Source organism: Phascolarctos cinereus, unplaced genomic scaffold (assembly GCF_003287225.1).
Source record: "Phascolarctos cinereus isolate Bilbo 61053 unplaced genomic scaffold, phaCin_HiC Scaffold_3;HRSCAF=262, whole genome shotgun sequence".
NCBI lineage: Eukaryota > Metazoa > Chordata > Mammalia > Diprotodontia > Phascolarctidae > Phascolarctos > Phascolarctos cinereus.
The window spans coordinates 146,458,380-146,485,563 of record NW_027555736.1 but is presented as its reverse complement, the minus strand read 5'-3'; the positions used below and the strand labels follow the sequence as shown (position 1 = coordinate 146,485,563).

The 27,184-nt window shown below is 43.2% G+C and overlaps 1 protein-coding gene across 1 annotated transcript in view; it reads right to left on the bottom strand.

Annotated features, from left to right (window-relative positions):
* SMAD6 (SMAD family member 6) overlaps positions 1-27,184 on the bottom strand; it is a 112,637-nt gene that overhangs the window by 66,528 nt on the left and 18,925 nt on the right. The gene's annotated exons all lie outside the window — the stretch shown is intronic.

The following is a 27,184-nucleotide window of genomic DNA, read 5'->3' as shown; positions in this document are numbered from 1 at the left end:
AATCCCATCGTTCTTTTTGTCGCCCAACAGCTCTCCCAAGGAATCAACATCCAGGGATGCCATGTAGGACTGAACCAGTGTAGGACTGGCAAGCGTCAGCAGGTGCGATTTCAGATAGAAAGTATACGATGCTAACAGTAGCAATGGTACTAGCACTGAGTCTCAGGGATACTTCCTATTCTCTCCCTCTCCCTTCTACTATTTCTTGATTTTTTTTTTTAGGGTACCATGTGTACATGAGACAATACTGTTTTTGTTGTGGGTAGGCAAATCATAGAATCAATGAAAGCCTTTAGATATAGCTAGTAGGAGATTTAGATTGTCTAGGCCCTGAATTTGAGAGCTGGAAGGAACCTCAATGAGTATCTGGTCCCAAACCATACCTGAAAGGCATACCCATTCCCTACAGGAAGGTCAAGTTTCTGGTTGAAGACCTTCAATGAGGCAGAACCCACTCCCTCCTGAGGCAATCCATTCCACCAGTCTAATCCCCACATTTTATAGATGAAGAAACGTAGGCTCAAGGATGGGAAAGGAAAGGACTTATTCAAAGACATACGGCTGGTTGAGGAACAGGCCTGAGGCCAGAACCAAGGATTCCTGACTCCCTCGCCAAGTACTCTGTGTTTCCCACAGGTAATCCAACTTCAGCGGGCCAAGGGATGTTGGTGCCAGGCTCCGAATATGGGCCCAGAGTGGACGCCTGTCATCTGAGCACTAGCCAGGCTCCGTCTGGAGAGGCTTATCCCTCAGCCATAACAACTCTCAAAGATAGGCTACCAAGTTGCTGCAAGGTTGCAACCCTTGTTGGTGGCTGGAGCATCCATACTGACGAAATCACAGAAGCTTTAAGTACTGAAATCTTACAAAACACTGCTGGCTTGACGGTGATACCTGAAAAGTAAAGGAAATCTCCACGGTGAGGCTTCTCAGATGGGGCACACTGTATCCCTTCTACACCTAAGTACCATTCTCATGACATGAGAAGAGCTAGGTAGCAGGAGGGGGTAGAGGTCTGGGTGGCAAGAGAATCTGAGAATGCTAGAGATAAGAATAAGGATCATTTCTGCAACAGAGATATTTTTAGTACCTACTATGTGTAACACATTGCACTAAGTTCTAAGGCAAATATGCTAGGATAAATAAAACATAATCCCTACTTTGGGGGGAGTTCAAGGGAAACAGAAGGTGGGACATTTGAATGGAAATCACAGGAGAGGAGGATGTGGGCTCAACTGGGAAAGAGATGACTCAAAAAAAGGACGTGGACAATCCACAGAGGAGTTGATCCAGGCTGTTTTGCATTACAATGGGGTAAACCAGAAAAAAACCTGCCAGCTCAATGGGTAAAGCACACAATCTGTTCAGAATGATTCTTTCTTTTCCTCAAGGACTTTTTTCCCCCTTTGTTTTTTAAGAGCAATACCAAATCTTCTTTTAAAACCCCCCCACTATTATTACCTCCCTTCCTTTACTCCATCCCCAACCACATACTGTGGTTTTCAGGGGGGGAAAAAATGCAAGTGTTTCCTGACTTTAATTAATGAGAATAATAATAATAAATACCTTCTCTGAATATTGAAAAGGAAAGCTATTTCCAGAAAAAAAAAAGTCTGACTTTCCAAATCTGGTCCCAATAGACTCATCTATTCCCTTTTTGCCTCCTCTCCACCCCCAGCCTCCCTTCCACCACCACCAAACTCCACCATGCAGCCCAAAACCCATTTCAACTGGAACCCAAATTAGGGATGTTTTTGCTAACTTCCTTGTTTGTGCCTGAGCAGAGTTCTGGGAAACGGGACTGTAAGTTAACCGCTAGATGCAATTTGGCTCTGAGGCCCCTAGGTTTGCCATAGTGGCTGTTTTCCATCTACACCATCCCAGAGCTGGCACACAGCTACTTCCTGACTTGTTTCTCGTGTGTGTGTGTGTGTGTGTGTGTGTGTGTGTGTGTGTGTGTGTGTGTGTTTTCCTCAAGTCATTATAACAATGTTTATCTTTGGGCTACATGGGCCTGGTGTCCAGGGAACGCCCCATCAGGTGCCAGTTCTGAGTGGGTACAGAAAGACAGCAAAAAGAAAGAGCAAGGGAAAGAGAAGTGGGAGCAAGGATTGACCCCATCAAGAACTCTTTCATTCTCATTGTTTCAAGTGGAAGAGACCTCTGAGTTAATCTAATCCAACCCTTAATTCTACATTTATTTGGTTTCCTCATGGGGAACCGGCAGGGAAGTCTGCATGAGGCATGCCGATATGACAACGTGGGACTTTTTGCCAACCTCACAGACACTAGGGGATTTGATTTGGTGTTTAGGCATTTTTCTGGATGCCAAAACAATCCCTGATTTCTTTCACTCATTTTATGATGAATTTTAGAGCAGGCAGAGAACTTTGGAGACCATCAGAACACTTGATTTGGAGCAAGAAGGGGTATTAGAGACCATCTAATCCAACCATATCATTTTACAGGTAAGAAATCAAGAGACTTGTCTCAGGTCACACACCTAGCAGAGCTGAGACAAGAAAGAACTTCTGAACCTGTTTCGCAGTCGTTTTCATTTCATTAGACCTTGTTTGCTTTTCTCACTTGGCTCTGGCTCCCATATCAATGGGATGCCAAAGCCCACTTTTCAACACAGGCAAGAACGACAGAAGTCGTGACCCAAACTCCGCACCTTCTAGCCCCTGTTTCCAGACGGGTTTAGAAATCGTCCTCATAGTTTTCTCCTACAATGAGAGGACACTGAAGGTAAAGGGTTAAGAGTCCCACTGGTGGAGGGGCTGGCGAGCTGAGACTAACCCGGCGGGCCCTGGGCTGCTTGCCCTGGCTCTTGCCCAGTCCTGGATGGTGGCACAGATCTGGTGGCCAGCGGACCAGGGTTGCCCTTGTGTTTCATTGTGTGCATGAACAGAGCCCTAGGATATGGTCTGACTTCCTCCCCGGATGCCACCAGGGACCTTGGCCTCACAATGTCTTTGCAGAGTGGAGGCTCAGAGGCCCCAGCTTCCCCCCTCACCCCCCCAAGCTGCTGGCTCTTGGAGCTCAACCCTAAGCTCTGCCTGGCCCTTGAGCAGCCTGCCAGAGGAGCCATGATGCCCATCCCGGAGAACGCCTCAACTGCAGAAGCTCTAAAACAGCAAGCAGGGATATTCCACTGGAAAAAGGATACTCCCTAGCTGATTCTGTGACAAACGTGCTCGGGGGTTTCCCCTCACCCTCTCTCCCTCCCTCCCTCCCTCCCAGATTTACTAGTTTTCTATTCTTGACACCACACTCAGAGATCCCACTAGGACTGGCAGAAAGGGAAGTCTGCTTCCATGTCGAAGGACATTAAACCAAAAACACGTGGTGAGGAGAGAAGTGAGCAGAACAGGAAGCTGACATATTGTGTTGTTTTTTTATGCTCAAATCCCCATTTCAAATCAAAAGGACTTGAAAACTCAGCACTTGGTACATTGGGAAGAACTCGGCCAAAATCAATATTTTAAAGTGTATACGTGTGTGTATGTCCACACACATGTATATACGTATATGAGCTTATATGTGCATGTCCACACACATGTACATACACATATGTCTATGTATACTATGTGTATATATACATATATACACATACACACATAGTTTTTATATTTACAAAAGGAGTCAGAAATAAACTTAGTGTTTTCATGGGAGCACATGATAAATCTGACCTTAAGGATCTGTATTTTGATCCATAGTACTTAAGTACATTATGTTCAGCATTAGTAATTAACCTATATTATAGACTGACATATATCACAGACATACATACATACACACATACATTCATCACACTATACACATAACATTTCCTTGTTCCTTACAACAACCCTCTAAGGAAGGCAATATTATCGTTAGTACATCTGCAGATGAGGAAATTGAGGCAGAGAGTTATAGGACACTGGCCCAGGAAGTCAAAGAGCTGGGAAGCGTTTGAAAAAAGATTCAAACCTAAGTCTTTCTGACTCCAGGGCTCTATTCCGTTCACACTGCCTGCTACCTATTCTCAAAGGGTTGCTGTGAGAATTAAATTGCTAACATACAAACTAAAGGGATTTTACAAATACCTGCTGTTATTATGTCTGTTACCCTGCTCTCTCTCTTAGAAGAAGCTTAGTCAATTCTCATTATCTGTGGGAAGGAGAGAGAAAGGAAGAAGGGAGGGAGGGAGGGAGGAAAGAGGAAAGAAGAAAGAAAACGCTAAGCACCAACTATGTGCCACACATGTGCTGAGAGCTTTATTAATATTAATACTAATTAATTAATATTAATATTATCTCATTTGATCCTCACAACTCTGGGTGCTATTATTATTTTACAGATGAGGAAATTGAGGCAAATAAAGGCTAAGTGACTTGCCCAGGCTCGCACAGTCCAAAGTCAAATTTAAACTCAGGTCTTCCCGACTCTAGGCCTGGCACTCTATCCACCGGACCACCCAGTAAGCCGCCTCTACTATAATAATATTTCTTCCTGGCCATCCTTTCTACTGTGTAGCAGTTTCACTGCATGACCAAGGGCAAAACACTGCGGCACGCTAGAAGAGTTGGTGAATGTGGAGTCAGAGGGCAAGGGTTCAATTCCCAGCTCTGCTACTTGCAGAGCAGTGGTGGGGAAGACATTTAATTTAACCCTTGGGCCTGCGGTTTCCTCATGTGTACGAGTGGGTGTTGGCCCAGGTGATCTCTTAGGGGCTATCCAGCTCTAACGCTATTTGATATTATGTTACAGACTCTCTAGATTCTTATAAAGTTAGATTTGGAAGGGACCTTAGAGATTATCTGGTCCACCAACTGATGTTACAGATGAGGAAAGAGGTGTAAAAGTTAAAGGCTTTGCCCAACATTTCTTAAAACAGTTAGCCAGATAGGATGTGCAGTCATCATTAAAAAGGACTTGATGTAATGCAAAGAAACTATGATGTAGGTCATTCTGATCAGGGATCGGGGCACAGAGGTAGCTACTACTGCTTCTTTTTTTTCTCCCTCCCATGAAACCAGACATAAAACCTAAGAACCAATTTCCACACTGCTGAGCCACAGTGACAGTCTCACCGGAGCTGATCTTGTCTCCCCAACTATATTATATTCTCGTAACTGACTCAGGACTCTTTTTCATTCCCCCTATAAGGTGAGGTCCACCGCAGATAGTCAACAAATATTTGTTTAATGAGAAAGTGGAAAACAGGGTGGTTCTGCCCAAAGGGCACAACAACTCCATGTGTGTGAATCAGGAGCAGGATCTAAACTGGATATGGCTGGTTACTGGTGCTCGTAAATCTTAGGAAGGAAATGCTATCAATCAATCCTTCATCAGGTGTTTACTAAGCAGCTGCTCTCACATGCCAAGCCTTTTGATGCTGATGAGGGAATATAGATGCTGAAAGGGAACACAGAACAAATAGGAGACTCTCAAAGAATATAGAAAAGGTCTCCATTAGTGCAAATAATGACCCCCTCCAACCCCCGCACATTATTTGGATCAGCACTGCATATTCCCATTGGGCTAGAACCAATTACGATGTTTTGCATAATCACAACTTCAAATAATGCAAATTCGAGTTCATGCAACCACTTTGGGGATTCATTGTTCACACCAATCAGGGCCTAGCTGTATAGTTAAGCTGGTGAGAAAATATTAACATACTTAAAAAGGTAATTAATAATTTATCTGTATAAAATAAGTTCATAACACTAAATATGATGACAAAAAAAACCCCACAGATGTGCCAAACAACTGGGGAAAAAAACTGAACTATGATATACGGATGTAATGGAACAGTGCTACATTACTAGGAATGATGAATAAGGAATTCAGAGCCATAGGAACACTTCGATGAAATGACAGAGTGAAGAAAGAAAAGCCAAAAGAAAAATGACTACAACAGTATAGAACCAAGACAACTCTAAGAGGAAACAAAATTCAGGTCAAATACATCAGACACCCTCAGTAAAACACTATCATAATTAAAGTACATAGCCTTTCTCTCCAATAACAGGAAATAAACAAACAAAAAAACCAAAAAAGGACCAGTGCTATTAATTGTCTTCAGGAGACACACTTCATACAGGAATCCGTCTAGATGTTTGTTGAAAGGTGCCTGTGGTGTGAAAACAAAATGCAATTATAATTTTTTAAAAAGAGAGCTAACAACATGAGGTACTTTGTGTCCTAAGTCTGGAATAGACAATAACTGTCAGAGGTGCTCAGGGAAGACAGCTAGCTAGGTGGCAGAGGAGATAAAGGGCTGGACTTGAAGACAGGAAGACCAGAGTTCCAACCCTGACTCAGACATTTATGGCTGGCTGACCCTCAGCAAATCATTCACTTCCTCTAAGTCTTAGTTTCCTAATTGGTAAACTTATTGGGTTGGACAATCTGGCCTCCAAGGACCCTTCCAGCTAGGTGGCAAAGTGAATGGAGTGCCAGTTCCAGAGTCAGGAAGATTTATCTTTGTGAGTTCAAATCCAGCCTCAGACACTGACTAGCTATGTGACCTTGGACAAGTCACTTAACCTTGTTTGCCTCATCTGTAAAATGAGCTGGAGAAGGAAAGGGCTCTGGGGTGATTTCTCCAGTATCTTTGCCAAAAAATCCCCAAATGGGATCTCACAAAGAGCTAGGCACAACTGAAATGACTGAACAACAACAATGAAGTAAGAGTGTTGGCCCATTTCGCCTCAAAAGGATCCTTCCAGCTTTAAATCTATGGTCCTATTGGGGTGAAGGTGTTCAGGGACAAGCACATAGAGGTAAACTAGATTTAGACATTTAGGAAGGGTAGTGAAGCATAGTAGATAGTGAACTGGCCTCAAAGGCAAAAAAAAAAAAAAGACCTGGGTTCAAATGTATTCTCTGAAACATAGCATATTGGTGCCTATGTGACCCTGGGCAAGTGAGTTAACTCTTTCAGTGCTCAGCAACTCTCTAATACCATAAGTTTCAGAGAACATATAGATTTGCATTGGTAGAGAGAGTTTGTTCATGAAATCATAGGCCCTGTCTCTATCGCCAATCCAGGGAATCAGAAATTCTGCTTGTCATTAATACATAGCCACTAATTCTGCTCTCCTCCCCCCAGTCTTCCATGTCACCCCAGGATTCCTTAACAGCCTAAGAAGAAGTAGTAGGTTCAACATCTTGGAGATTTCCATTCAAGAAGAAGACAATCAAAGGTCTATGTATGCCATGACAATACCATACAAGGGCCACGTGACTGTGACAACATATGCTCTATACATCTAGGCAGATGGGCTAAAAAAGAGACATTCCAACAGAATAGCTACTTTTCTCACTCTTTCTTTAAAAAAAAAAAGGACTTTTAAAAACAAATTTAAATTTGTTTGAAGAATGTTTTCTTAATAAAACATTTTTTCCAACACTGTTCCACCCCTCCTTCTTCCTCCTTCCCTCCCTCCCCACGTTTACTCTTGTGCAATATACCACAGTAAAATGCTGAGTTAGCTCTGGGCATCCTGCAAAGGAACTGCCTTTGATGAATACCAAAACCTTCAGACTTCAATCCCGCTGGTGTGCACGACACCTTTAATAAGTTATTTCCGTGGAAAACCTTAGTAACTCAGTTATGAATCAAGCCTATAAACACCTCTCAGTCATCAAAGCACCCAAAAAAAGAAAGAAAATCTATTACTGTAACTCGGAATACTAACATCTCTCAACAGGTTCCCTCAAACAGCCCAGATTCTGGCTGCAGAAACATTTGAGCTTTTCAAAGGCCTGGTGTCAGCTCTGTCCGCTGCTTAGCAAACCCACCAAAAAAATTACTTGCCCCAGAGACTGTATGTAGACTTAAAGAGATGAGGAACATAGCCTGTCCTGTGTCTCCCCTGGTAGGATGCTAAAGAGGCCCAAATAAACCCCGGCCACCTTTACTACCTGTGGAGTCCAACCCTGTGGCTCCCAGTTGACAAGCATGTACCATTCTGGCTACTGAGATGAACCCAGTTTATTGGAAACATTCCACTCCTTTTCCAATGTTTGTTTTGCTCTCACTCTTCTCTTTTGTTCACAGCATACAGACCTGGTGCCTTAGAGAAGAAAGGAGGACCAAAAGTATACCCTGCCACTGTGGGCCAGAACCCGACTTTCCCTGGGAGATGGAATGGAAACTAGCTAAATCAACACAGGAAATATTTAGAACTCAAGGAGTGGGTGTGGTGTGATGGGAAGAGGCAGTGGATTGGGAATTTGGAGGATTTGGATTCTAATCCCAACTCCACTAATTACTACCTATATGCCTCAAAGGAAATTGAGCCTCAGTTTCCTCAATTCTAAAATAAGGGGGTCAGGCGTCATCATCTTCAATTCAACCTCCTTTCCAGCCCTGCAGCTTACAGTCCTATGACTCTTATGTTAAAACCAATCCAGTAATCAACTTACAAATGCCATAGTGTTCTGAATACTCTTTAACCAAATCTGGTTTGTCCAAGGCCTTAATAAAAGAATGACAAAAATAACAAAGATGAGGAAGAGAAAAAGGATGGCAATGAATAAAACATCTTTATTTGAATGGAGAGAAGTATAAAAAGTTAAAACAATTATATGACAAATACAGTAAATGTATTTTAATCTAGTGCTTTTTTGAAATTAATTTTTCATTGTAAACCTAGATACATATTTTCCTTTCAAAGATATCTAGTTCAGGGGTATGCCCTATATTTGGACCAACAGAGTAGTAAGTCTGTGCTAGGTGCTAAGGAGAAAAAAAAAAAAAGTAGATGTAACCCCTCTCCCTGTCCAGGAGGATAAAGGATTACACCCAAACTGGGGAGACAAGACACCTGAAAGTTACAGTAATAAGAAACACAGTTGATGATTCAACCCAAAAGAATCCAACTAGAAATTAATCAGGCACCTACTATGTGTAAGGTAAGGTACCAGGTATAAAAAGTTGGTTGGGTGTTTTTGTTCTTGCCCTGAAAAAGGATACATTTTGCTAACACTGAATGTTAATCTTGATAGTACAAAACACAAAGGCTGAAGTAGTCTGGAGAAGACTGGTAAGGCAAAGTACACAAAGGGGTTCCTGCTATTTTAAATGACAGTATCTGGCTACTCTTAGGCCCTGTCTAAAAGTCTAAGGACCTTCCCCACTTGACTCTTAGACACCAAGAAACAAGATTCACTGATGTGGAGGTGAGCCTCTGCAAAAGCTGATCATTGATGGGGAGGTGAGGCTGCCCCAAAAGGGAAAGCCTTCCTTGCAATTCTGTAACATAACAGTCTGCTTCCCACTGAACTTCTCAGTCTGGTGTCCAAAGCCCTCCACAATCCATTCCAAACTTGCCCCTGTAATAACGATAATAGCTAGCATTTGTACAGTGATAATTTAAAACAAGCATTTATTAAGTACCTACTATATGTGCCTGCCACTATGCTAAGCACTTTACAAAGATCTCATTTGATCCTCACAACAATCGTGGGAAGTAGGTATAGTTACTATCCCCATTTTACAGATGAGGAAACTGAGGCAGAGAACAATTAAGCGACATGTCCAGGGTTTCACAGCTAGCTAATAAACAGTTAAAGGCCAAATTTGAACTGGGGTCTTCCTGACTTCAGGTCCAACAATATCCACCATACCACTAACCTGCGTCCCAATTACTACTATCCCCAGCATGAATGCACTGTTCTAGCTAGGTGGGACTCCTCACTACTCCTCAAGCATACTTTCCTTCTCCTACATCTCTGCACATACTGTTTCCCTTCAAGAGGAATGCCGCCCCTCTCCCTTCCCATGTTTGTAGACCTATCCATCTTTCAAGGCCCTACACGTTCCACGAGGCCTTTCCTGACCACCTCAGCTCCCAACGATACCTCACTGCTCTGGATTCTACTGGCAGCCAGAAACTCCCTTGGCATGCTGCCTACACAGCCTTGCACAATTATAGATTTGTTTATAGAGACAATGTCTCCTGGAATACAAGTTCCATGAGGGCAGAAATTATTTCACTATCTTTAGCTTTGCTAAGAATAATAATAATGATGATGATGATGATGATGATGATAATGATATCCTTCAATAATTCTGAATTATTGATTAGTGCAGAGTATGTGAGGATATGGTGGGAATGGTGCCAGCATAGCATGGTGAAGTTGCAAAACTGTCCCATCCACCAAGTAGTTAGCGAGACACAATCTAGTGGCTAGAATCATACAGCAGAAGCTCCCTAACTTTCATAAACTAACAGATAACAAAGCCCCATTCTACAAATACAGATCTCAAAATATCCCTGAAAATTTCTAAAACAAAGCCATCTGGAGCCACAGCATCACCACAGTCTAAAACCATCGCCCACAATTACCTGGACATAACACCGATCCAAAAAATTTCAGAAAAATCTTTTTAAATAGATGTCACCATACTAAATGCTCCTAAATCTCCAAGCTAGGTCAATGAAAAGCTTTTGATGCATAGAAACCTTACAGAAGAAATCAAAACCATGCAGGGATAGGATAGGGTACATACTATCCCTATTACCCTGTTGGCTACTGGAACATTCCCAAAGATGCTTTCAGTGGGCTTACAGGAGACCGGCTTATATCCTCATATTCTTATTTGACTATGAAAAGCAGTTATGCCATGTAAAAGTCCATCGAACATTAAACATAAAAGAATAACAGGCTAGCAACCTGTCCCAGGGACATTTCTCTGTGAATGCCACCAAAAATAAAGATAAGACCAAGATAAAAAGCAATATGACTTATGTAGTGTTTTGAGGTTCATTAATTCATTTGATCCTCATAAGGCACTTGCTATCATCACTCCCATTTTACAGACAAGAAAACTGAGGCTCAGAAAAGTTCAATGACTTGCCAAGGTTGTATACAGCTAATGTCTGAGATGGCCCAGGTCTCCTTGACTCCAAGCCTACTACTCTATTCATTACACTCAATCTATTCATGATGGCTGCTTGCTTAATTAATTACTGTGGCCTAACCCAGACTGGCTTAGCAGACCACCCATCCTAAATGGGATTTATACTACCATTCCATCCTCTGTACAAGCCTCCTAGGTATTAAGCCAGACAGAAAGGAGTTAAAAGGATATCAGGTACAAATTCTAAGGAGAGTAGCACGGATTATTAAAGGAGAAGCAGTAAGAGTTTGGGGAATTAAGGAAATTATGGAAATATCCAGGTGCCTGGAAAAGGGAGGAAAACCAATTTTATTTGGGAGAAACTGGTTGGACCATAGACACTCTATTAGATGTTCCTGTCTATGTCTAGGCCAGGGCTTACTAAGTAGCAGAGATGTCCCAACCTTGTCTACACATCTGCAGAGCCTGGCTTTAGATGAACCGGATTAATATCAGGCAAAGCACCTAAAGGCTCCAGGACTCTTCCCCAAATGCAGCAGCCAGTCAGGTAGGTGGGAACAGAGGCAGGCAGGCAGGCAGGCAGGCAGGCAGGCAGACTGACACCAAGAAGCAAGGGGAAGCGAATGAGGTGAGCCAGAAGTAATAACAAGGCATTCCAGATCTCCTGCTCCTTTCTCTCTTACATACACATAAAAGAGGAGCTCTTAAGAGTCAGGGTTGGCTCTATCCATTCCTCCTGGCCTTCTCCCCCTCCTCCTCCTCCTCCTCCCAGTTGGCTTGAATCCAGCCTCTTTTTCATAGAATAAATAAGCTTCTCCTCCAAGGTTTGTCAATCAGTCAACTAGCATTTATTAAGGACCTACTATGTGTCAGGCACTGTGCTAAGTTCTGGGGATCCAAGAAGGGCAAAAAGAATCCCATTCTCAAAGAATTCACAGCCCAAGGGGAAGACAACACTCAAACAATTATGTACAAATGAGCTACATGCGGGATAAACTGGCCATAGTTGTATGGTGGATAATTTGGGGCAAAAACAGATTTTAGGGAAGTCATGTGTTGTTTCCATTAATTGTTTTAAACCAGAGTCATGAAACATGAGCAGTCATCCTACTCCAGAGTGCAAATTAGGAAATACTTAAAAAAAAAATACAGTAGAACACAGATAATGTTAATAGGTGGTTTTCTAAGTCAATAAATATGCAGACTTCCAGTGTCCCTGTGTATGGTTTAATAGGCCCCATTTCTACTTGAGTTTGACACCACTATTTAAAATATATGATAGGCCTTCCTTTTCCCATTTCCTTCTGGGAGTCTGCAGGTAATCATGCGGGTGACATGAGGTTGAGAGGGGATTTTGTCTAATGACACCACAGAGTTACACAGAATTTAGAGCCACAAGGAACCTCAGAGACCCCTTTGACTTCATTTTACAGATGAGGAAACTGAGGCCTAGAAGTGGCTCCCCTGAGTGTATAATAACAGAGGCAACATCCAAACTCGTGTTTTATGACTCTAAATGCCGTGCTTGTGCTTTTGAAGAAAACCACACAGATACAGCCAGTGGCCAAGAATTCAACATTTTAATAGCCACTATTCCCCTGTCTCTTTACTTTGGAAAGTATTTTCCACTTTTCTTCAATGACCTGAGAGGGCTAAGTGATAGTATTAGTGTTTGGAAACAGGAAGAGATAGAGAGAAAATAAAGAGGAAAAGGGGAAAAATAATAGGGAACCTATTTCAATACCAGAGAGAGTGCTGGAACTTCTTGGCGTGAAGAAGACCTGGATTCCAATACTGCCTTGGACATTTACAAGCTGTCACCTGATGTCTCTGATCTTCAGTTTCCTTATCCATATAACAGAATACTAATGCCATCTGTATGGTATTTATCTCACCAGTTCTGAGGCGCAAATAAAATAATAGATGGGTTGTCCCAAAAGTCTCAGTGCTGTAAAAAACTATTAAGGCTTTTGCAAATTGGAAAGAGCTAGGTAGATAGAGGGTAATTCTTATTCCTCTTAGACCCTGTATTTACCACCTCCCACACTAACACACACCTCCCTATACACTCCACCCTCCCCCACTAACACAGGCCCCTTTCTCCTCCAAATATTAACAATGGCTACCTCTGCTACTGGTGCCATTACCAGCTCCCCACTCTAAGCACCCTGAATGTGTAATCACCAAGGTCTCTTAACCACCATTTCCCGCACTAATAGGGCAATAAGTGTTGGGCTAGGATCACTATTAAATCATGACGGTTGATCGGGTAATTGGCTCAACTCAGGGCTACCCACATCACCTACTGATCGTGTCTACAGAAACACTTGGGCCTTCTCTACAACTCACGTGGCCTGCCTCATGGTTGAAAGTCCATCACGATGTGTCACCTCTACAGTCTTAATTCCTCAACTAGGGAAATGGTCTGTGTTGAGGAGAGACGCCAAGGCCTCCAGCTCTGGCACCTGTAATACTCCATCATGACTTGCTTGGCATGAGGTACTCCAGGGCCCTGATTTTTTCCTGAGGCTCTTCAGCTTGACCCCTGTGCCCTGAGGTTGGCATTGACCCATCCCCCAGAATATCCCAAGAGATTAAAATTAGTTAGAATCTCATCATGGAGCTTCTCTAGCTCTCCTTTTAAAGATTAATTAGTTGTTTGAGCAATGATTCACCTTGTAGTCTGGGAGGGTGGCTTTGATGTCTGCTCCAGACATGGTTACTTTGTTTTTATTAACACAGAAACTTTTAAGATGGGTTGAGGGGGGCCCTGGCTGCTGCTGCCACAGCCGCTGTTGTTTTGCATTCTGTGGCCCCATGGTTTTGCTCTGTCTGGCTCACCAGGTCTCATTTAAAGGTTTACTGAAGCACTGTGGGTCTCTGGGGAAGGGGAGGCTGGGGGAACGTCCCACGAATATCTAGAATTATTTTCAAAAAGTAAACTGGAAAATAGATGTGTGCTTGCTTCCCTTTGGCAGGCGAAGGCTATAGAGGGAAAATGTTTAATATAAAAACATCTGACAAAGTACCTTCAGGATATATTTTCTGCATCAAGGAAGTAGCTCTTGGCAACAGACTCTCAAACTTGACAAGAAAACTTTCTAGCGAAGCCCTGATTGTTATAGACTGCTATGAGCAAAGCATGCCAGAAAACCTGAAGTCGGAATGGGAGAGAAGAAAGGGAGCAAAGCAAGTCCGGAGGGACAGATGGTTATGATTAAGTTGGATGCAACTAAATGCATTTTCTGGAATTTCAAGTCTCCTTAAAAAAAAAAAAAACCTGTTGTGTTCCCCTTGACAACCCATGCAGCAAGTTGCTGAGGAATGATGGGGATCCAGATAGGTGAGTTGCTAGTTTTCTCCCAACTCGGAGTGAAGTAAATGCCAGCAGAAATGGGGTCAGGCGACTATCTCAGGGCTACAATGAGGCCAGAAAGCTCCAACCTCACACACTAGAAGGGGCTCTGAGCTGTGTTTAGCTTTCTTATCATCACCAAAGCAGCCTTCACTTTTCAGATAGGCATGGACGCCCATCTCCTGGTCCCCAGTTTTCACCCCTTCGTATATTTGTGTCCATCTCAGAGGAGGGAATGGTTTGCCACCAATCATACCCTAAAAATCGTGTGCTTTATCCTGAGGGGGGTGGGAACCATCTAAAAGAGAGGGAGATACAGAGACAGAGAGAGACAGAGAGAAAAAGAGAGAGGCAGGCAGGCAGACAGACAGAGAGACAGACACTTGGGCAGGTGGAAGCAATCAGGAATGACTCCAGAAGCCATTCCTTTGGAAATTGTGGACTTCCCTCAAGTATTTGAGATGGAACCCTGAGAGTCACGTTTATACTTGGATTTTGAAAAAAGGGTCTGGTTCTTACTAGAGCCTTTCAGAGAAAGAGAAAGCAAGTCTACTGCATCCTCTCACAAGGGCAACCACCTATGAAGCCTTCCCATCCTGCTCTAACTCACAGTCACCTCTCCCTCTCCAGAATCAAAGCACCGAACAGCAGTATCAGCATCACCACTAACAACAACTAACATTTACTGTGTGGCTACCATCTGCTAGGCGATTACTATATTATTCGTTTGTTAAAGGATCAAATACTCGTGCCAACTCTTATATTCTGGGCCTTAGCGAAACGTGTAAAAAGAATTAAACCCAGATGACCTCTGAGGTCCTTTCCAGACCTAATAGTCTATGATCCGATTTAAATCTGCACAGACTTGGTATAGAATCAGATATCATTAGACCAAAGGGACCTCGGAACTTACACAGTCCTAAAGAAACCAGTGGGGTCTGTGACACAATACAGAAAGATGACAGTTTGTAAAGTGAGTAACACTCAAAGGGTAATCAATGCAGGATGGATGGTGGCCTTCAGCAGCAGAACAAATTAGGAGTTAGGAACAATGAAAAGTCTAATGAAAACATGGGGGCCCATCACATAGAAAGGGATAACTGGAGGACAGGGGACAGTCCATATGTTTCATTGGGAAGCCTCAGAATGGCAAGAGAAATTAAGGAAGGCTCCTAGCACACTGGGTGGACTCCTTCTCGTGAACTGATGGGAGGACATGGACAAGTCTCTTACACTCACAGCATCCTTAGAAGAGAGAGATGGGGAAAAGGCTATTCCCTGGAGGCCATGATGGAGGGGCTAAATATGTTATTAATGCAGGGAACATTCACATGGATCCTGAAAATATTTCAAGAACCCCATCTATCAATGTGAATCATCTCTAAGCTTCATTCTCTTTAGCTGTATTTCTTTAGATCTATCCCTACTTTTCCCTCCCTCTCTAGAATGGTGTGGTGTGTGCCGTGTGTCCCCCTTCTTATCTGCACAGGGTTTATCACAACATCAACTAAGAAATGTTAAACACTGCATAGTTGAGAATCCCCAAGGCCTAACATTATGTCTCACAAATAAGGGGTACTTAGTAAATGTTTTTTGAATGGGGAAACAAAAAAAGAAATGATCAACAACCAGTTGTCTGTCAATTTCTCTGTCCCTTCCTCCCACATCCCTCATTCTTATCCATATCTGTCTATCTCCCGCATGGAGTTTACAGTTGTCTGGATTAAGAAATAGGTAACAAACAGGCATAAAGTGAGATATGAGATATGTTTCGAGTGCTTCATTGCTCCTCATCGATCACAAGCTACCCCCTCCCCAGCTGACATACAACTGATGCCACCACCATGGCTCCCCAGGAACAGAGATGCACAAGGTCCCAAAAAGGTCTTAGTGTCCCCACGACTACACCACCTGCAAACTGAAAGAGTGTTGGGCTTAGTGTTTAGAGAACTGAAAGCTAACAGAAGTCTTAGATTCTTCATCTATACAATAGGAAAGGAAGAGGGGGGGTTGGACTAAATGACCTCTAAGGACCTTTCCAGAACCGACATTCTGGGTCTAAGATGCAAAGCTGTAACACTCAGCCCTTTTCTCACATGTACCCACAGGATCCTGCCAGGCTACTTTATCACACTTTAGACTTAAGTGTCCACAGCTCAGGCCCCCAAGTTTCAAATGCTCCTGGCCCTAGCAAAGTTAAACACTCAGTCTCAGCCAGAAAAACCAGCCCAAAGCCCCAAAGCAATCAGACTACAGACAAATGCAAAACTGAAAAAAATGAAAAAAGCTTTCCCACAGACACTGATAACTTATCTTTCAGGAGCGTAAGATTCACTATCTTGAGGGCACTAGGAAGAGGATAAGGGAGGAGAAGGAATGATAACAGAGGCTTTTCCAACCTTCAGCTGCTTCATACAATTTGTTAGGTCTGGGATTAAAATACCAGAAGGTCTGAGGTCAGACTCATTGCTGTTGGCAACATTTGGGGACTCCTGCTTTAGCTTACTCTCAGGGAAGGCTTGTCTGCTGACCCTGGGAGAGCACAGCTGGAACCTGATGGCTGCCGGCCATTCAGGATACGCCCCACTTCCCCTAGCCCTCACCATACCTCTGCGTCCCCTATTGTTTCATGCTACACAACACTCTAGGTGCACAGAAGAACAATGTGAATGACCAAGTTAAGATGTTGTGCCACAAGAGGAAGAAGGCCACAAGAGTCCAGGGCTCTTCAAGCAGAGGTCAGCAAACTCCAGCCAGAGACTGGCCAAGCTAAGAATGGTTTTTACATTTTGAAATATGATAAAACTTTATTTATTAGCGGCTTAGTGCTGTCTAAGAGCTAAAAGAGACAAAAAAGACCATCTAATCCAACTCTTTTGTCTTACAAATTTAGAAACTGAAACTCCTAAGGGGAGAAATTACTTGATTAAGGTCATTCATCGAGTTAGGCAGCTAATAATAACAATCATAATAATAACAAATAATAATTACAACAACAATCATAGCATTTATATAGTGCTTTGAAGTTTACAAAGTGCTTTACACGTGCTAACTCAAATGATCCTCACAACAACTTTGTGAGGTGAATACTATCATAATCCTTATTTTCCAGATGTCAGGACACCGAGACCACTTTCATTGGGTCACACAGCTGGTGTCTGGAGCAGGACTTGAACTCATGTCTTCCTGCTTCTGTCTTTAGATTCAATCTAATGTCATGATCTTTCCATTGCACAACACTGCTTTGTCAGCTCCGTATGAGTCTGGGCAGAAGATCGAGAGAAATGAGCTCCATGGAATTGTCTCCATGTGGAAACTTCCTGGTGATGAAGTCCCTATGCAGTTAAACTACTGGCCACAAGGATTCTTGGAGGCCTTTTAATCAACTCCCACATTTTACATTTGAGGAAGCTGAAGTACAGAGAAGGTCACATGATTTGCCCAAAGTGGCCCCAGGCAGTAAATGGAAGAGGTGGGATTGGAAACCAGGTCTTCTGACTCTAATTCCATTATCCCACATGGGAGGCAGCAAAAACTGGCTGATCGTTAGAACCAAGTATCTGAATTAAGGAGGGACGATTGACTCAATGCCTAAGAAATGGTTCTCATCAATACAGAGAAAGACAAATACCACTTTTCATCATTTTCCCTCTATGCTTCACATCTTGCCATTTCAGAGACAGGTACAAGTCCTTCTTCTGAGAGGCTTGTCTTACCTGATTACCTAGAGGTCTCTTTCCAATTAAGAAAGCTGGCCACCTATGGGCATGCATGCCCTCAAAAAGGTATGAAGGCTGCCAGACATCGTTCAATCCCTCCTCCACATGGCTTGTGACAGTCACCTACCCTCCACCCCACAAGATCAGTAGAAGATGCTCACTCCTTGCACATCAGAAGAATAAGGGCCACCACATTTGAGACATTCACCTCCATGATGGAGCTCCAACAAACGGAAGGGTTCCAAAATGGAATGGGATGTCTTGTGAAGCAGCAAGTTCCCCATCACTCATCACTAGAGGTATTTTGTGTAAAGGCTGGCTGACTGCAGGTCAAGGACACCATAGAGGGGATTCACCCACTGGGAAGTAAGCTAGATTCTATCTATAATTCTATGAATTTAGAGGTTCAAATCATGGAACTATGAAATCACAGCTTCAAAGAATTCCAAATGGATGGCACTGCTCATCTGACTTAAAGCAGACCCAAACCATACATCCAACACCATCAGTTCAATAGTGAACAAGATATAAGGAGTGAATTAGCAGTCACCTAGCCAAGTTTTTCCATTCCTTCTTTTTTTCCTACACTTAAAAATATTTTCTTTAAAAAAAACATGCTCTATTTAATCACAGAGTATTAACAGAGGAAGTCTCTGGGTGTCACAAATTCTTTATATTATAGTACAGAAATGAACGAAGCCCTGATTTTAAATGGACAATTTCTTTGCTACCTCATTACTGAGGTCATTATTTCTCTGCTGAGACCCTTCATTTGAAAGTCTGCTTGCTGAACCCTGCTCTAACCAGCAACTGAGAATCTACACTCTAGATCTCTACGGAAAACTTTTTCAAAGGGCAAACCTCATCACCAACCCCCTGTCTCCAGCACACTGTGTTTTCTAGAGGAACCCCCTGTTTGGTGGAATCAGAGGAGGAAAGAATGTCTGAGGGTTATTTGGACGGCCTCATTACACCCTTAATTCAAAATGTCTTTTTCTAGGTCCATGAAATCTGAATGAATAAGGTTGTATTTTCTTGGATACTGGCTCTGTGAAAAGTCTAATGAAACCCTGGACAAAGAAGGCTAACCAAAAACAAAAGAATCCATGGCATAAAGTCTTATTTCCACCCATTTGCAGTGTCTGCTAGCTGGTTCATTAGAAGCCTTTCCCCCAGTGAGCCCAGCAAAGTCTGCATTCCAAGATCATGGAGATAACCTTTGCCTCTCCCTCTCCCCTCACCCCACCCCCACCCCTTCGTTCCTGGCCTTTCTAACTTCCTAGCTACAGAAACACTAACTAAACTAGCAATGTGTGAAGAATGGATCTCTTTGTTAGCCAGGAATTGCAATTTTGTGGTTTTAAGAAGGGAAAGGTTTTTCCCCCCCTTGATCAAAGCAAAAGTAAAAAATAGCAGAGGCTTGCTGCAAGATCCAAAATTCGTCTTATTTTTGGAACAGGAGACAATTTCTTAGATACACAGAGGAGGAGAGGAGACAGTGAGGCCCACGTTTTATGTCCTGTACCTACCACACTATCAGTGGAGATTAGGCCCCAGATCAAAACTGGAAATAGGAAAACAGCACAGGCCTCATCAAAGAATTCTAACCTGACCCAGGAACTCGGGGCCCACCCCTTATCTGGGGTAACTCCTGTGGGTACCCCACCTAAAACTTTAACTCTGAATATTAGAGAAATATTTAAAGAACCCAACTCTGTTTCTAAGTGAGGTTTCTGAGCATTTAGAATATGGGAGTTGCAAGAAAAGGAGAAAAAGAGGCTTTTTTTCAGTCTACATTTAGTACATATTGTCACTCTATACTCCAAGTTCCTCTCTGTCTGTGTGTCTGTCTGTCTCTCTTTCTACACACACACACACACACACACACACACACACACTCTTTTAAATCAGCCTCTCCTAAAGAGGCTCAGTCATAACGCCCCCTTTCATCATAAGGCCCATATAAGAAGCCAAACACTCCAACTCACCCAAGCCAGTGAAAAGTGTGCTTCTGGATCCTCTCCTCCCCCACTCCTCCATCAGGGGGTACACACCCACCCTTTCCCTTAATGAGAATTAGCAAGTGTCAACAAAGCTGCACACACCTCAGGAAAAATGTTTGGACCACTGTGCTCTAGGAACTTTATTAGCAATTGCTAACTGACACTAGCCCCTTAATGTCTGTGACCAACTAGGCTCCTACCAGTGCAGTAAGAGACAATGGACAAATTGATCAGGCACCAGCGAGTGCCCCACCTGGAGAGCAGCACATCCCTAAATCTAATACCCCAGCTAAGTGGAAGCTTGTTGACCAAGTATGCTTAAGTCTGACGAGGTCTGGGGGTGCTGGGACCCCGAGAATGCCACAGCAGAATGGCCAGGAATTAATTCAAACGTTCAAGCCTTCTCTTAGTCAAGTGGCAAACAGTTTATTGTAACACTTTAGAAAAAGCAGGCAAGGGTCCTTAGGGACCCTTCGATAGAGTGAGGATGGTGCTGGGGCTTATATGGAAAAGCAACACGGGAAAGGAATGCCAGGGAAACTAATGAGGTTATCTAGGGGTCCAGGTGTCTTTGGGAGCCAGGGATGGGAAAGTGTAGGGAGTATAGCAGGCATGGACAGAGTTGTCAGAGGCACGGACCTTGGGGATCTGGCAGGAGGGAGAGTCCTTGGGCCACCCAGAGACAAAAATCCTTGGGCCAGGCACCCCAAACTTTGTCAAGTCTATGTAGTCCGTGGGTACACCTCCAAGTTTTGAATAGCCATCAGGAAGCCCCCAACCCCTCACCAACATTGCTATAATTTACATAGACCCTCCCCAACCCCTCATGCAGGGAGTCACCCTGCCACTCAAAGGTGGGACTACTAAGGGCCTTCTAAGCAACTGCAACTCCTAGCAACGGCATGGACAAATTCTAAGATCACAAACTCTCCATAACTCTGGGAGGTGTGGCCTGAATTGCTAAATGGGGCAAAGAATATATGATGGTACCTCGAAGAGTAGTGACAGAAAGGGTAAGGCACCCTGGGGTGGGAAGTGAGGGAGAAGAGGGAGGCCTCTCTGCCACCCATCTATGAAGCAAAGGAATGGGTGGGGGATCAAACATGTATTAACAACTACTAACATGCCAAGCAGAGTGCTAAGCTCTTCACACATATTATCTCATTTGACCTTCACAACAATCCTGGGAGAGGGGTACTACTTTTATCCTCATTTTACAGCTGAGGAAACTGAGGCACATTGATTAAATGTTTGAGACCAGATTTTCACTATGATAGCTTTAATTGGTACTCTTTCTTTCTTTTTCCTCCCATCTGCCTGTAATCATAAGCTGATCTCCCCCAAATAATTAAAAAAAAATTCCCTTGACCCTTTTACTCTATCCTGCTACCATCCCACATTTTTCCTCCCCTTCACTCACAAACTTATGACAAGAACTCTAACCCCAAACGTCTACTTCTTCAGCGCCCACTTGCCATCTGGCGCCTGTCTATTCTCTCAAAGGTCATAGATGATCTCCTAATTGCCTAATTCAACGCCCTTTTTAAAAAATCTCCTCTCCTAGGCCTTCCTGAAGCATCTGACATCACTATCCACCCACTCCCCTTCTGCATGCTCTTCCCTCCTGTGGCTTCTAACACACACACTCTCCTGGTTCCTGCCCCTCACTGCTCCTCCTGTAATTCCTCAACCTTTTCCCAACCCCTCAAGTGGGCTATTCTGCCAACATTCTGTCCTTGTTCCTCTTTTCTTTCCCTTCAGCAATTCCCATGGCTTTAACTCTACACAGATGATAGACGACTCCTAATTTGATACCTCCAGCCATCAATCTCTCCCCGAAGCTGTAGGCCCACTGTGAGATTGCACAGTGCAATCTCAGCTCTGCCACTTAGCACCTGCATGCTTAGTCTCTTCAGGCCTCAGTCTCCTCATCTGTACAATGAGGGGCTTGGACTACCTGACATCTCAGGTCCTTTCCAGATCTAAATCTATGCTCCTGTGAAAAGGCCAACTATACTTGGATTTCCCACAAGCACCTCAAACTCAACTTTAGTATCTTCCTCTAAGAACCTGTCTTCAACTTTTAATTTCACTAGTTCTATGCTCTGGCTGACACGACTGTTCATCCTATGTTTGAAGGCCTGGAATTATTTTTGACTCTTCTCTCCTCTCACACCAAGTTCCACTGATTGCTCTTCCATAAAAGGCATCTGTAAATGATCTCTCAGGTAAATATGATCTAATTTCCCATTTCTGTGAGCCTATGATTCAACCAGCACCTTGTCTCTCACATTCCTGCCTCTTCTATTCCTACTGCTACCCCTAGTGTGGGCTTGCAACACTTGCCTGGAGTCTTCTGAGAGCCCCCTGAGTTTTCCCACCTCCAATCTATCCTTCACACTGATTACAGAGTTATCTTCCTTACTGAGACATTGAAGGACAATCTAACATTATTAAACTTTTTTTACTAAGCAAGGCATTACATTAGGGATACAAAAGCAAAGAAAAAAAATTCCCCTTTCCTCAAGGCGCTTACATTATATTAAAGGGAAAAAATATGTAAATGTAAGGCATATGCAAAGTAATACAAAATAGTGCCAAGAGGAAGACAGTAATAACAAGTGGTGCATGGCTGGGGCGGGGTGAGATGAGTGAAAGATCTCATGTAGAAAGTAGCCCCTGAACTGACAGGGAGATGCTATCTGCATCCAGAGAGAAACTGACAAACAGAAGTATATACAAAATGATTTTTCATGTATATACATATTTGTGTCTAGTGGTAGCTATTTCTAGAGCAGGAGGAGCGAAGGAAAAAAAAAAGAAAAAAGAAATTTACATGATAACTTTATTATATATATAAAAGGAATAGCAAGTTATACATAACAGATTTGCAGTTTCATGTACAATCATCTTTTTAATTATACTATATTATGGAAATGCTAGTTTTAGACCTTAAATTAAAAACTGAATAAATTTTTTAAAAAGTAGCTCCTCAACTGCTCCTTGAAAGAAACTTAAGAATTTCCAAGAGGAAGATGGGGAAGAAGAGCACCATATCCAGATTGTGGAGAGTCTTAAGGGCCAAACTAAGGCTTTTTGCCACCTAAAGGCCACAAGGAGCCAATGAAGACTTCTGAATAGAGAATGACATGGTCAGACCCGTGCTTTATCATTTTGGCAGTTATTTGGAAGATGGAGTGGGGAGGGGAAAGGCTAGAAGCAGGGAGACCAACTAGAAGGTACTACTTTAGTTCAGGCAGAAAGTGAGGAGGGTTTAACCTGGTTTGTAGGAATAAAAATAAGGGAAAGGAGAAAAGAGGTACTGTGCGAAAAGAATCAATGAGACTTGGCAACTAAATGGAATACAGGGATGAGGGAGAGAAAAGAATCAAAGGGGATTCCAGGGCTGTGAATCTGTGCATTGAGATGGATTCCAGGTACCATCAAGAAATATCAGGAAGTCTGGAGGATGGATAGGTTTGAGAAGAAAGTTCTGCTTTAGCCATTTTGGAGTGAGATGCTGACAGGACACCCAGATGATGACAGGCAGCAAGCTGCTGGAAACAGAGGCCTCATCTCCACAGAGATAACCAGAATTTGGGTGACGCTCTCACTTACTACACAGGAAGAGGATGATGACCCAGCAAAGAAGCCTGACAAGGAGGAGAGAGAACCAAAGCAGAGCGACTCATGGACGCCAAGGGAGGAAGGCAATGTTAGCCAATGTCAAAAGCTGCAGAGGTCAAGGAGAATGAAGACCAAAAAGACCCAAGGATTTATCCAAGTGTCACAAGGGTACCAAGTGGCAGAGTTGGGATTTGGATCCTGATCCTCTGACTCTAAATCCACTGCCTCCCCAGCTGTTGGTGACCTGGGACACAATGGTTTCAGTCTCCAGGAGGTTGCAAGGAGTGTAGAAGTGAATGGGAGCCAAGGAAATGGAGAAATGTACAAATAACGCTTCTTTAGGAGTTTCTGAAAAGGGACGGGGGGTGGGCAGAAATACAGGCTGATAATCTAGAAGAAGAAGAGGGCAGGACCAACTGAAGCGTTTTGTGCTTTTTTATTTTTTTTTAAAGGTTGGGGCATTTGGGCATCTTTACAGCTAATAGGTATGGAATCCATAGGCAAAGAGAGATTGAAGATTAGACAAAGAGAAAGAATGAATGAGGGGACATACTTTAGACAGTTAGGAGGGGATGTCAAAAGCAGAGGGTTGGCTCCGATAAATAGGAGGGCCACTTTTTCATGAGAGACTAGAGCAAAGGAGGAAAGAATAGAAGACACACAGGGGAGATTTTGAGGTCTGGCCAAGAGGAGGAAGAGCTTGCAATGGAAGTAATTTCCTCCATGGTCTAAGGGGTCCTCTGCTGACATGTATCAGAGAGGTCATGGTTTAAGGAGAGAAGGTTTGGAGTCCCTGCTGTAGAGAATGGGACAGAGCCCATCAGGGAGGAATAAAAGGAGATCTCGGTTGAGATCAGATAACATAAATCTGCAGTTAACTCAGTCCTTGGCTTTCAACAACACTTGAGGAAAAGAGTAGTTGGATAGTAGGGACAATTCAGAGTTGGGGTTAGGCAAGCCTTGATTGGCAAGAGGTAAAGAGGCTAGGAATTCACAGCTAGCTAATGGGGTTGGGTTGAACTAAAGACTATGGAGGTAGGGACGACAGGCCAGAGCAGCGGTGGTCAACGGGCAAGACTGAGAGTGTTGGAACTGTGAGGTCATGGTGAGCATGAAGAAGCAAGGCAAATGGGGCGCGTTATTGAGGATGGGAGGTTATGGCCCGAGAGATGAATTATTATAAGTCTTGGAGAGACCTCATCACGTCATTCCAATGACTCAAAACTCCTCAACAGCTCCCACACATCTACCAAGTAAAATTCAAACTCAGCATTCAAGGCCCTCCACAATCCAGCACCACTCTATTTTTCAATCTCTCCTCTACATCTAGAATTCCACTCCCTTTGAGGGGGAATGGTATTTGTACGGTCAAGGTCAAAACTACTTTCATAAGAATACTGAGAATAGTATTCTAATAATAGGTATAACTGAAATAAACACAAGCTCTTCAGGGTGTCTTCAATAATTGTTAAAAGGGTCCTGAAACCAAGGTACAGATGTTAAATAAATGTTTGCTGACTTGAACTGTATAACATGTGTTAAGTTGACTACCCTCTTCCAAATGAGAGTCCTTCAAATATCTCTAATACTGCCCCTAATCTTTAGCAGAAGGAGGGTTAAACAGTCAACAGTCATTTATTAAGAGTCCACTATGTGCCTAGGCCCTATGCTAGGTGATAGGGGTACAAATATAAAGACCTAAACATGCATTGCCCTCAAGAAGCTTACTTTCTAATACAGAAAACAACCAGTATAGATATAAGTATATACTTCCATATATACTATATACAGTGTGTATATATATGCATATACACATATATACACACTTATACTATAAATATAAAGCGATTAAGCACAAATAAGTTTGGGTGTGAGTGCACACACCCACACCAAACCAAAATGGAATAAATCTTCTTAAGCCCTTGATTTCTTTCTCCTAGACGCTCATAACATAGAAAATTGATTTCCACCATGAATCTGTATGATGTATGTCCTATGTCTGCTGTCATTAAATAATATTAAAGGCCCTGGTCAAAAGTAGATGAATTGGAGCCCTGGGGAGGGAGGCCCTGAGTAATGATTAAACCTGTCAATCAGTCTAACCAGGAAGGCTGAGAATGTGGAGACTCAGAAAAGGGGGTTAGCAACCCCAACAAGAGGCTTCCATGCTAATGACCCTTATTCTTCTGGAACAGCAATACATGCCAACAAGGCGCAACGTGAAGCTCCCCCCAACCCTGTCAGCAATGTCTCTCTCCCACCTCTAGGTTACACTAATTAAATGGTATTTTGAGTTAATAAGCTCCTCCTTTCAATTACATAACTCTAACCTACCTTTCTAGTCTTACCTCACACTATTCCCCCTGACATTCCAACCAAATTAGATTCTACACCCCAAACATCATTCCCTTTGCCTGGAATGAAGAAACCCTACCCATCCATCCCTTCAAAGCCCAACCCAAATTTCTCCTCCTCCACAAAACCTTATCTGGCCATCTCCATCCCTCAGAAGCAATCTTTCCCCTCCTCCACAAAACCTTATCTGGCCATCTCCATCCCTCAGAAGCAATCTTTCCCTCCTATGAATCTTGTCCAAACCTTGCTCCATTTCCTTTATCCACTTACCTCTAACCCTTCAATATTCTAGTTTAGCTATTTATGTGCTGAATTGAGCTCCTCTGTTAGAGACTAAGCTCCTTTAAGAATGGGGCACTATCTAATTTATTTATCAGGACTTTGAGAGTTGAATAAATTTCTATGCCTATAAGCCTATCAATCATTCACACTTCAGAATGAATTACTTCAATCAGATGACAGCAGGATTTTCTACCAAGTTTAGCTAATAAACTAAGAAAACGAGAATATGGAAAAGAAAAGGATAATTTTGGAGTATAGGGCATTCTGGAGTTGGGAGGAGCCTGGAAGAAGTAAACTGGAAGGTGGGAGGGTAGTACCATACACCATTGGCAAAGAAGGGACATCACGGTCTAATGATAGATATGAGTCATTGAGCGAGAGAAGAGTGGAGCTAAAGTAGAACAGCAAAGAGAGCATTCAAGAAGACGTGAGAGGGGCAGCTAGGTGGCGCAGTAGATAGAGCTCCGGCTCTGGAGTCAGGAGGACCTGAGTTCAAATCCAGCCTCAGACAATAGCTGTGTGACCCTGGGCAAGTCACTTAACCCCAACTGCCTAGCCGCCCCCCCCAAAAAAAAGCAAAGCAAAAAATTAAAAAAATTAAATAAATAAGAAGACATTAGAGACAAACTTTCTGATAGCTCTATGATTTTGCTCAGGACCCAGAAGAGGCAGCCCCCACGACGGTAACGCTGCAGGGCATCTCCCTCTGCTGTGCGCACCCCTGCCTCTGCCTACAGGATGTCGGTGCTGCCTGCCTTTGACCTGTGGATGTGTCTAAATACTCCCTCAATCCCAAAATGGGCCTTAGCCACACCAACAGGAAAGCTGAGCTCAGACATTGGAGCCTGGCTAAAAATAGAAAGCTCTGTAACCGGTGCTGGTCTTTTCATTGTACGAGGTAAACACCGGTGGTGACTAACCTCAACGCGAAGCACTCTTGTGTGCAGGGGGGAGGACAACCCTCATGTCCATCGAAAGTACA